Source organism: Odocoileus virginianus, chromosome 20 (genome assembly GCF_023699985.2).
Source record: "Odocoileus virginianus isolate 20LAN1187 ecotype Illinois chromosome 20, Ovbor_1.2, whole genome shotgun sequence".
NCBI lineage: Eukaryota > Metazoa > Chordata > Mammalia > Artiodactyla > Cervidae > Odocoileus > Odocoileus virginianus.
The window spans coordinates 21,325,826-21,338,194 of record NC_069693.1 but is presented as its reverse complement, the minus strand read 5'-3'; the positions used below and the strand labels follow the sequence as shown (position 1 = coordinate 21,338,194).

Genomic DNA, 12,369 nt, shown 5'->3' with positions numbered 1-12,369 from the left:
TTTATTGTTGAGCTTTAACGCTTTCTTAATTGGTGGCTGCTTTTAGGCCCACTATGGTATTGTCAAGTTTTACTCTCTAGTTAAGGTTGTATCCATTTCTAAAAGGCTGTACCCTTTTAGACTAACTTTTAAAAATACAGTATAATTTGCTCATATTTTTGGTATTTTTAAAGCTGAACTGATATTCATTTTCTGGACAACCAGCTATCACCAGGCTCATTAGGCGTTTCACCTCTACTTACAAATCTTCTCACTATTTTGCCACATAGATGAGTTGGTTCTCGATAAATTGTTCATAAGTAGCTCATCTGGTTTCGGGGTGCTTAGCTGAAATTCGTTTTGTTAAGTTTTTACTAGTTAACTCATTATGCAAAAGGTACAAGGGATAATCTTTGCTTTTTTGTACTTTAATTTTTTTTCTTTCATCGTTCCCTATGGTACTTTCTCTATAGCGCTATATTTAAAATTTCTATCTCCTATACTTTTAATAACAGGTAAATGTTTTATTTATAATATTTTGGTAATTTAGTGTAAATAAATTTGTGGGCTAGGATTGGTTCAAGATATTCATGGCATGTGAAATCTTCTAGGTGTAAACTAGGTGCTTTGTTTAAGCTATATCTTAATTTATCCAAGCACACTTTCCAGTATGCTTACCTTGTTACGACTTGTCTCTTCTCATATGATTAATACGTATAATTAAATTTAAGTGTATTGTGCCTATTTGAGGAGGGTGACGGGCAGTGTCTGCGTGCTTCATGGCCTAATTCAACTAAGCACTCTATTGTTAGTTTACTGCTAAATCCTCCTTTGATTACTAATTTCATAGTAACTTTTGTAAAGAATTTTCTTAAGTTAGAAAATGTAGCCCATTTCTTTCCACTCCATAGGTTACACCTTGACCTAACGTTTTTATGTATAGTGATTGTGCTTACTTTTGTTCCTTTTTAGGGTTTGCTGAAGATGGCGGTATATAGACTGTATTAGCAAGGGGTGGTAAGGTCTATCGGGGTTTATCGATTATAGAACAGGCTCCTCTAGAAGGGTATAAAGCACCGCCAAGTCCTTTGAGTTTTAAGCTATTGCCGGTAGTACTCTGGTGAATAGTTTTGTTTATGCAACTATTTGTGTTTAGGGCTAAGCATAGTGGGGTATCTAATCCCAGTTTGGGTCTTAGCTATCGTGTTTCAGTGATTGTAAAGTTACTTTCGTTATTTATTTTCATTGCAATTATGGCTTTTTACAGCTTAATTGGAGTTTAACTTTATTTGGCGTAGTGCTTAAACACGCTTTACGCCGTGTGCCTATTAACTTGGGTTAATCGTATGACCGCGGTGGCTGGCACGAAATTTACCAACCCTAACTAATATGGCTTAGTCAAACTTTCATTTATGGCTTAATTTTTATCACTGCTGTCTCCCGTGGGGGTGTGGCTAAGCAAGGTGTCATGAGCTACGGGTGTGTGCTTGATACCAGCTCCTCTTGGTCTTATTGACTTGGAGGGCATTTTCACTGGGATGTGGATGCTTGCATGTGTAAGTCTATTAAGGGTTAATAGGAGGGCTGGGACCAAACCTGTGTGTTTATGGAGTTAGTACACTCATCTAGGCATTTTCAGTGCCTTGCTTTGTTGTTTAAGCTACATTAACTGTGGCGGGAGAGGGGGGGGAAACGGTGCTTAAATACTTACCTTGCCCTGGAGTGCTAATTTGAGTATTGGAAATGCAATAAATTAAAAATATTATCTAGGGGGAAGTGTGTTAAAAACTATGGTAACCATATAAGGGGGGAAGAAAAAAGAAAGGGGGGAAAAGAATTGTAAAGTTGAGCCGTGAAATAATAACTATGTCCTGCTACCATTGACTGTGATGCCTGTGCCTACCATTATGGGGATGCTCAAGATGCAGTTAAGTCCAGCTACAATTTATGCTCCGGGTCGGGGCCTCAGACGGCCATAGCTGAGTCCAAGCATCCCCCCAAAAATTAAAAATACCAAATGTATGACACCACAGTTATGTGTGAGCATGGGCTGATTAGTCATTAGTCCATCGAGATGTCTTATTTAAGAGGAAAGAGTGGGCGGTTTTAGATGAGATGGCCCTGAAGAAAGAACCAGATGTCTGATAAAGCTCATTAAATAGCTACCCCCACAGTATATGGGCCTGGAGCGAGAAGAGGGATCCTTGCCGAGCGGGTTGCTGGTTTCACGCAGCATGGTAATTAAGCTCGTGATCTAGGGGACGGGATACGCATGTTGACAAGGACGAATTTGACTTAATGTGCTATGTACGATTAATAATGATATGTACTATGTACTGTCAATAATATGTACTTGCTTATAAGCATGGGGCATATAATATAATGTACTATTATACATAGTATGTCTTAATACATTAATTTTATGTACTATATCCACATGGGGGTTATATCGTACATATATCGTTGTATGGTTTGTGTAGTTAATGGTATATAAGGTATAAATATGGCTATTGAGTGCAAAGCTGTATTAAATTATTAAAGGTTTTTGGAAATTTAATACTGATAAGGTTCTTGAATTTTGTGGAGCTATATTAATAATGGCATCAGGGAATAGTTTAAATAGAACTTCAGCTTTGGGTGTTGATAGTGGGGCTATGGCTTTTTCCTTGAGTCTTAGGGAGGTTAATTGCTCTCCTTTTCTGGTTTACAAGACCAGTGTATTAAGTGTACTACAAAGACTTATCTTCACTTTAGGAGATTATTTTCGATTGTGCTAGTAACTGGTATAAATGCTAGAATAATAAGAAAATATAGGATGGATGCTAGCTGTCCGATGGTGATGAAGGGATGTTCAACTGGTTGCCCTCCAATTCACATGAGTGTTAGTAGATCTGCTACTAAAATTCAGAACAGGCATTGACTGAATGGTCGGAATATCATGCTGCGTTGTTTGGATGTATGGAGGAGGGGTATAAGAATCAGGATTAAGATAGATGAAACTAGAGCTAGGACTCCTCCTAGTTTATTTGGAATCGATAGTAGGATTGCGTATGCAAATAAGAAATATCACTCAGGCTTAATATGAGGAGGTGTATTAAGTGGGTTTGCTGAAGTGTAGTTGTCTGGGTCTCCAAGCAGATCTGGTGCGAATAATACTAATAGTATTAGGAAAAGAATTAAAAGTAGGATACCTAAGATGTCTTTGATGGTGTAGTAGGGGTGAAATGGAATCTTGTCTGCGTCTGATGGGATTCCTGTTGGGTTGTTAGACCCTGTTTCGTGGAGGAAGAGCAAGTGAACTATAGCAAGTGCTGCAATGATAAATGGGAGAATAAAGTGGAAGGCAAAAAATCGGGTTAGGGTTGCTTTATCTACTGAAAAGCCTCCTCAAATTCATTCGACCAAGTTTGTGCCGATATATGGAATTGCTGATAGGAGGTTGGTAATGACGGTTGCCCCCTCAGAATGACATCTGTCCTCATGGTAGGACATACCCTACGAATGCTGTGGCTATAACTGTGAATAGGAGAATTACTCCAATGTTTCATGTTTCTAAGAAAGTATATGATCCGTAGTATAGACCTGGTCGAGTTGACATGAGAGTTGTTTGGTTCAGGCGACCTGGGATTGCGTCTGTTTTTAGTCCTAAAGAAGGTATGGCTCAAGAGTGTAAAGCATCTTCAGAAGAAACTAATATTCGGATTGTTATTTCTATTGGCAGAACAACTCGGTTATCTACTTCTAGTAGTCGTAGCTCTCCTGGCTTTAATTCTGATGTTGGGATTATATAGGAGTCGAAGCTTAAGTCTTCATAATCTGTGTATTCATAGCTTCAATATCATTGATGTCCTATAGTTTTTACTGTGAGTGATGGGTTGTTAATTTCATCCATCATATACAGCATTCGTAAAGATGGGAGGGCAACTTTGGTTGTTTAAACCTTTTTACCAGAACCCAGCTTCTTCATCTGTTTTTCAAAAACAACTCTTTTGATAGCAGGGGCCAGGGCTTAGTCATTTTCTGCCTAAATAATGCCTAAAAGCATTCCTTTGCACATAGTAATCCCTCCCATTCATGTTTTTCTGTGCTGTATAACTCAGTCTCGAAAACCAGTCTCCGGTGTTCTCCGCCCTTCCGCGGCCACTCACCCCGCTGTACCCAGCAGTGGGCCACACCGGGGGCCCCTCCTGGGGTGCCTGGCTGCCCCCGGTGTCATTCAGCTTTGCCCCTGGAGTCGCCTCTTCAGACAGGCCTCGGGCTCATCCCCTCACTCGTTCTCCGGCAGAGCGCCCTGTTGTGCTGTCTCAACACTTTTCACGTCTGACACGTTTGTTTGTTTGTCTATTTCTTATCCAACTTCTCGTGCTAGAATACAGGTTTTGTGACAGCGGAAGTATCCTCTCTTCCCTTAGGGTGTACATTCTCAACAGGGAGGATATTATCCCCAGGGGCAAAATGATCTCGCTCTGAGGAGTCAGTTATCTCACTCTTCTCATGTATATAGCACGGATTTATGTGTAGTTCACAAATATGCAGTGTATATATGGCATTCAAATTTGGGAGGCAGAACTAGGACCAAAAAAGTCTCCTTAGAGGAGCAAGGGCTTCCCTTGTGGCTCAGCTGGTAAAGAATCCACCTGCAATGCAGGAGACCTGGGTTTGATCCCTGGGCTGGGAAGATCCCCTGGAGAAGGGAAAGGCTACCCGCTCCAGTATTCTGGCCTAGAGAATTCCCTGGACTGTACAGTCCATGGGGTTGCAAAGAGTCAGACATAACTGAGTGACTTTTACTTTCACTTAGAGGAGCATAATGAAATAAAAGTTGAGAACACTGCTTCACAGTATAGAACAATGATGAACACAGAGTAGGCTCATAAATACTTTTTTTTTTTTTTTTTGAGTGACTACATTACACCCTTTAATAGCTGTAGAAACCGAGGTTCAGAAAGATGAAGCCGCTGGCCTCAGGACATGAAGGTAATATAGATGATAGAACTGAGTCTCAAACCTAGGTTTCCTCAGTCTCATGCTTTTTTTTCTTAATGCTCATTATATGCTTTCTGAGTTGACTTGAACATACTAGACAGTCCCATAAGAGGAAACAAATACTTCCTAAGTGACCAATAGACAGTCTCAGAAAGTCAGTCTATTCAGAAGAATCCAGCTAGCCTTCTCCAGGGGCATTAATGATGCTTGGCTCATCTTTGAAATGGGAGTTGTTTCCATCTCCTACTCTTGGTAAAATAAGAATGAAAAGTGAGCAATATTTTAGTGTCTTAGTAGTTGTTTCACAGCATGCCTGGGCCAAAAGGAATAACTAACAACTCCATTTATTAAGTAAACATGTCCAAATAGCATAGTTAGCACTTCTGTTCTAACAATTTAGTGCTTGTTGAACACTGCACACCTTCCCAAGCCTTGGAATCATGTTGGCCACCACCGGTCTTATTTTCTGCTACACACTGATTTTCAAGTGGTGCTTGCTTTCATCACAGCAATTACTAAAATCCACCTTTGAAAAGATTTGGTCTTTGGAAACAGTAAAATAAACTAATATCAAAACTGAACTACCTCAAGCTAGTAGTTTCTGATAGATGTTGCTATGATTTCCATGACGATTTAAACTAACCTGAGACATCCCTCTGAGTTGACGGTGGCACCTGAGGTGCCTCAGTATATGCTTTTTGAGTTGACTTGAAACTCAGCAAGTGCTGTGGCAGCAAACCAGGCAAGATATGATACTGGCTTGAGATAGAGTGGTGGCAGGGGAGTTAGAAGTGGGAAGATTTGCAGAGAGGGGAAACAGTGGAAGCAGTGTCAGACTTTATTTTTTTGGGCTCCAAAATCAATGCAGATGGTGATTGCAGCCATGAAATTAAAAGACGCTTACTCCTTGGAAGGAAAGTTATGATCAACCTAGACAGCATATTAAAAAGCAGAGACATTACTTTGCCAGCAAAGGTCTGTCTAGTCAAGGTTGTGGTTTTTCCAGTGGTCATGTATGGATGTGAGAGTTGGACTGTGAAGAAGGCTGAATGCCAAAGAATTGATGCTTTTGAATTGTGGTGTTGGAGAAGATTCTTGAGAGTCCCTTGGACTGCAAGGAGATTCAGCCAGTCCATCCTAAAGGAGATCAATCCTGGGTGTTCATTGGAAGGACTGATGTTGAAGCTGAAACTCCAATACTTTGGCCACCTCATGCGAAGAGTTGACTCATTGGAAAAGACCCTGATGCTGGGAGGGATTGGGGGCAGGAAGAGAAGGGGACAACAGAGGAAGAGATGGCTGGATGGCATCACTGACTCGATGGGCATGGGTTTGAGTAAACTCCGGGAGTTGGTGATGGACAGGGAGGCCTGGTGTGCTGTGATTCTTGGGGTCGCAAAGAGTCAGACACAACTGAGCAACTGAACTGAACTGAACTGAGAAGTGAAAAATTGAAGGCAAGGAGACCTGGTCCAAAAATAGTAAATGAACAAGATATGGAGATGAAGGGAAAAAGATTTGAAAAATAAAGTCTGGCACCTGGATGTTTAGAGAACTCATATGTAGTAAATGGCTTTCTGCCCAGCCCCCCTTTACTTCCTGGAGAACTGACAGCCACCCTCCACACAGGAGTGGCCCTGGCAGTCATGTTCATCCAATGTGACCCATCTCTCTGGCAGAAGTGGATGGGCTCAGTGGATATGTTGTTGTATGTGAGTTAGCCTAAACCAGTTAGATTTTCTCTCCCAGGGATTTGGAATGAAAACTTAGTGTAGTTGCTTCTTATGGCTGCTGCAACAAACCGCCAATAACCAGCTGGCTTCCTGCAATAGAAACAATTCTCTCACAGGCTGGAGGCCAGAAGTCTGAAGTCAAGACATAGACAGGGCTGTACTTGCTTTGGCAGCTCTGGAGAGAATTCTTCCTTGCCCCTTCCAGTTTCTGATGGCTGTTGGTGGTCCTTGGCTTCCTTGGCCACATTTCTTCAGGCTTTGCTTTTGTGGTCTCACTGCTGCTTCCCCTTTATGTGTCTGTGTCTTCTCCTATTCTCTCTCTTACAAAGTCAGTGGATTTAAGGGTCCAACTGGGTAACTGAGGATGATCTCATCTTGAGATGCTTTACTTAATTACAACTGCGAAGACTCTTTTTCTAAGTAAGGTATCATCCACACGGTCTGGATTTTAGGATACAGGCACATCCTTTTAGAGTTACCATTTAACTCACTACACCTAGAGACAGAGATGAATGTTAACTAAGAGTACGGGTATGTGGGGCACTGGGTTGACTGTTTTATAAGATTTGGGTAGAAAAGTAGGGAAAGACAAATCTAAGGTAAAGGAGAAAAATGACATACATAGAAAAGCAGAAACAAAGGGACATTTGGGTCCAGAGAGAGATATGTAGACAGAGGAACCAGGCTTACTTTAGCTTCACTTGCTATTTCTTGGTTCACTTGGTGTTTGTTCAGTCAGTCACTCAGTTGTGTCCAACTCTTTGTGACCCCATGGACTGCAGCTCTCCAGGCTTCTCTGTCCATCACCAATTCTCGGAGCTTGCTCCAACTCATGTCCATTGAGTCAATGATGCCATCCAACCATCTCATCCTCTGTTGTCCCCTTCTCCTCCTGCCTTCAATCTTTCCAAGCATCAAGGTCTTTTCCAATGAGTCAGTTCTTTGCCTCAGGTGGCCAAAGTATTGGAGCTTCAGCTTCAACATTAGCCCTTCCAATGAACATTCAGGATTGATTTCCTTAGGATTGACTGGTTTGATCTCCTTGAAGTCCAAGGGACTCTCAAGAGTCTTCTCCAACACCACAATTCAAAAGCATCAATTCTTTGGCTCTCAGCTTTCATTATGGTCCAATTCTCACATCCATACATGACTACTGGAAAAAATGTAGCTTTGACTATATGGACCTTTGTTGGTAATGTCATGTCTCTTCTTTTTAATATGCTATCTAGGTTTGCCATAGCTTTTCTTCCTAAGAGCAAACCTATCTTATCTTCAACAGTCCTGTGGGGTGGTTGCCCCTATTTGATAGATGTGGGAGCTACATGAAGCACAGAGGTTAAGTAGCAAACTCCACATAAGGGATAAGTTCAGAACTGGAGTCGTCTTGTAATAGTAAGAAAAATCACTGCTCAAGTGTGGAGCAACTACTGTGTTCTGAGTCTTATACACATTTTGCTCTAAGGGCCTTTATAATGGTAAGCCTGTGATTTCTGCAGGTTCTCACCAAGGGTCCTCCTCTGTGTGTGTCCTGTGGGCCAGGACTGCTGGGGTGGGCTTGGTGTCTTGAGGTCCTCAGGGTTACTGTCCTATTTCACTCTGAAGTCTGAAAAGGCTCTGTCTTCACAATCTTGTCTGCTCACTGACCCAATTATTTGCTCACAACTTAGAAAGAACAAGGCCCTAGCCTCATCTCTCTCACTTGATCAAAACGTAAGGTTCCTTGAGGGGTCAGGCAGCTTAAGACAAATGGAGAACTCTTCATACTTCCTGTGAGCCTTTTTGGTTAAAGGGAAGTGCAGGTTAACAAAAATGATTCCTAAATCTGATCTACTTTTTAACACCATAATTAGCATTCAGTTGGATATCCATGTGTTTTCCCTTGTGTTTGCCTGCCCCTCCATCTCTCTGACACTGAGGACATGCCAGGCTTCTATCGTCGTGCATCAGCTGCAGTGGGCCCTGTGGAGGAGCGGCCGTGGTCACTGGCCACAGCTCTCAGCAGCCCTGGCAAGGCCTCTGGGGGTGGGGACTTATACTCTAGTCTCAGGTCTGATGCCGAAGTTCTGTGTGACTGGATAAATGTTTTCCTCCCCATAATAGTATACACTTTAATCCTTATCTTTTGGCATCTTCTACTGTTCTGTACACTTCAGGTATAACCCATGCTGCTGCCTATATTAAGCTTGTCTCATATATCTTATGTAACCCTAAAGTTAAGCAAGCATGACTTGTGGGTCGCAGTCATAAAGCAGCTGACCTTTTTGCTTCTAGTCTTCCTTTAACATGGTCTGTGGGACAAACTGTTTTCCTGCTTTGGGGTGAACTCAGTCAGATGCCAAGACTTTTATGGACAGTCTTGGGTGTCAAAACACAGCCTCAATGTGTTTGTCCAAAGTGATAATCAAAACTTTTAACTTAAAATTATGGCTTCTTCCTTTTTCAGTTTGGTCCTGATGCAAACAGGAAACCTGCAGGTGGGGAATGAAAGCATGGTCACTTTCTGCTTTTTTTCCTGTTGGTTTCTACTTGGGTTCATTGCCAGCCACTGAACCTGTGCCTCCAGTTGAGTCACTTTTTTCTGGCTCCTCTGAGATTAGATCAGGAGGAGGGAATAGAGAAGGCATCAAGGAAATTGTCACTTGTCTGATCCTGCTGTGATTAGGTTGATACTTCCTTTTGCAGGGCACTTTCAAGAGTCAGAAAACTCACCCTCGTTACTGGGCGTCTGTACCCTGCATTTCTCTCAGTGGAAAGAAATGACTAGAGGTTAGGAAATGGGGCTCACAGCTCAGATCTCTTTGAACAAATCTTCCTTAATCACCTACTCCTGCCCCTTTTATACACTTCACGTGTTACTGTCTGCTCCTCTGTAGGTACTGTCTTCTCATGTGTGCTTAGTCGCTCAGTCGTGTCTGACTCTGTTACCCCATGGACTGCAGCCTCCAGCCAGGCTTCTCTGTCCATGGCGATTCTCCAGGCAAGAATACTGGGGTGGGTTGCCATGCCCTCCTCCAGGGGATCTTCCAAACCCAGAAATTGAATCGGGGTCTCCTGCATTGCAGGCAGATTCTTTACCAGCTTAACTATCAGGGAAGTGTTGCCTTCTCATGTCTCAGCTCAGATACCATCTCCTCAATGTGAACTTTCCTGACCATCAGGTCTAAAGGGCTCATTGCCTTAGACATCTCCGTAGTATCACCATATTTTATTACTGCATTGTAAAGTGATCTTGTCTCTTCATCTGTTGTGTCCCACAGCATAAGGAGAACTCTAAGAAATTAGGGACTCTCTCTCAATGATTGCTATCTTCCAGTGGCTAGAAAAGTGTCTCTGTGGTAAATGTACAACCAATAATTAGTGATCAGTAGATAATTTATTGAATGAATGAATAAAGGTCAAGAGTTAGAGTCACTGGGAGGCATCTTAAGGCAGGATTTGAATGAGGCCACAGTCTAAGTGGAGTCTGGGAAGAACTGCATTATATTTTTGTCTGCATTCTCTGAGAAGAAAGACGGGGGTAAATGCATAGAGCAGTTATTCTCTTGGACTTTCCTGGGCATCTGGCAGCCTGTGTTCTGTTTCTGGCTCCTTTAAGACTGGACAATTATGGACCATCCTACTTGGTACAGGGACATAAATTTTTGCAGATAACTTAAGGGTTCACAGACCTCCTGAAGAGGTAAAAAGGACCCTTAAAAGTTTATGGAGAGATGAAGAACCTCACTGCAACACTGGCAGATAGGCGTTAAATAAGATAATGCATGATGCAGCTTTAGAGAACTAGGACAAGTGTCTGGTGAGAAAAGGTGCCTTTGGGGAGAGAAGGTGTCTGAAGAATTTCCAAAAACCAAAGTCTTTTTTACAAGTATCGCTGCCGGGAAGTTGCTATGGACGCTTGCTTTCTCCAATCATCGAGCAGCTTGCTAAGCTGTGCGGCGTTGCCTGGTTGCTGTGGCAACGGATAGTAACAGCTTCGCTACCAGGCGGCGCAGGAGGAGAGCCCGCTGCTTGGAGCCGGGTGGGGGGAAGCTCTTGCTGCGGCGTCTGTGAGTTGGACGCGGGGTCTTGGTGGGGTACGGGGCGTGGAATTGACAGGGGGTGGAGGTCACCAGGGTCGAAGGCCCTCGCAGTGGTCGTGGGGTCACAGTATGAGGGGTATGTGGACTGGCTGGGGCGTCCCCTCGTGTTCCAGCTCTTTGTCCCAGGGATTCCCTAAGCTTTCCAGATCCCATCTCTCCCCAGCCTCCTCACTGTCTTTCTCCTCACCCCTTCTCCCCTCAATAGTGGAGCCTCCTGTTTCTGTTGGTTCCCCAGACTACCTGTGTGGATGAGGAGCAGACATCAGCCTGAAGGACAGAGTTAGAAGTTCACCTTGCTTCTAACTTCTAATTAGCTCGGCCTTCGGCAAGTCATTTTCTGTATTTCCTTAACGGGAAAATGGGGTGCCGTACCCCCTCCTCCCTTCTTAGGATGACTCTGAGGATCAAATACACTCCCGGTATACCCTGATGTGATTTACCTGTGTGGTCTCATTGCATAGCTGCGCCTGTGAAATAACTAATGATTAACCGCCCTTTACAGTTCAGCAGTCTGGGTTCATAGAGTGCCCCATGTTTAGAACTGTCTGTACGACTCTTAACCGCCTGGTGTCCCATTCTCTACGTGTCCTCACCTGTTTTACCTTAGATTTCTTGCGCCCTGCCTCTATAGGGTCTTGGCCTTTTCTCTTCAGAATACTTCAACCAGTATGTATTTTGTCTAGATGATTCTTCCCCACTTTCCTTTACTTTATTCCTCAAAGTAATTGAGAACCTACTTAATGTTTAGTAGTAATCTGGATGTTTTTCAGGAAAAAAAATGTAAAGACAGGATTTGTGCTCTTGATGAGCTTGTTTAGTGGAGCCATGCTTTACTACTGTATTAGGTTGGGGATGCTAAGGTCAGAGTTGAAGGCAAAGCCTTCCTTGCTGCTCTTGGGCTTTCTCTGGTTGCGGTGAGCAACGGCTACTCTGTAGTTGAAGTACGTGGGCTTCTCATTGTGGTGGCTTCTTCTGTTGCAGAGCACCGGCTCTGTGCGTCTGCACAGACTTCAGTAATTGTGGGCTTAGCTGCTCTAGGGCATGTGGGGTCTTCCCGGACCAGAGATGGAGCCGGTGTCCCACGCACTGGCAGGCGGATTCTTAACTGCTGGACCACCAGGGAAGTCCCTGTTCCATTATGTCTTTGTTCTTCTAAATTTTGCTGTAGCCCTCATTTCATTCTTCAGTTTCTTCCTTGAGAACATTGAGGAGGCTGTTGCCATTCATGTGGCTACCCGGACATCACTCTGCTTGGTGGACTGCTAAAGCTTCAGAATCGTTCATGCATCCTTCTGGGCTCTCCTCAGTCTGCACTGGACTGACTGTTGAGCATTGATTGATGAAATGGACACAAGTATTCTCAGGACTAACCACCATCTCACCTCGTTCTACAGCCCACTGACTAAGCAGCAAAGACAATCACTTGGCTATTATAAAGGTTATTTTTGTGTGTTTTCATTTAGCTGAATATGAATAAATTGAATTTCCATCGTCCCCATTGATATAACTGTTTTGAAGTCTTGTTGTAGAGATTGTGCTTGCCCTGCATAGGCATCAACACTTGATATTATCAGTCTTTTAAAACTTTGTCT

The 12,369-nt window shown here is 43.1% G+C and overlaps 1 protein-coding gene across 2 annotated transcripts in view; it reads left to right on the top strand.

Moving 5' to 3' along the window:
- Positions 1–10,661: 10,661 nt before the first annotated feature.
- HYDIN (HYDIN axonemal central pair apparatus protein) overlaps positions 10,662–12,369 on the top strand; it is a 346,758-nt gene continuing 345,050 nt past the window's right edge. For both annotated transcript variants that reach the window (XM_070451030.1, XM_070451031.1), the window contains exon 1: positions 10,662–10,744. The gene's annotated coding sequence lies outside the window, so the exon portion shown is untranslated. The remainder of the gene's footprint in view (positions 10,745–12,369) is intronic.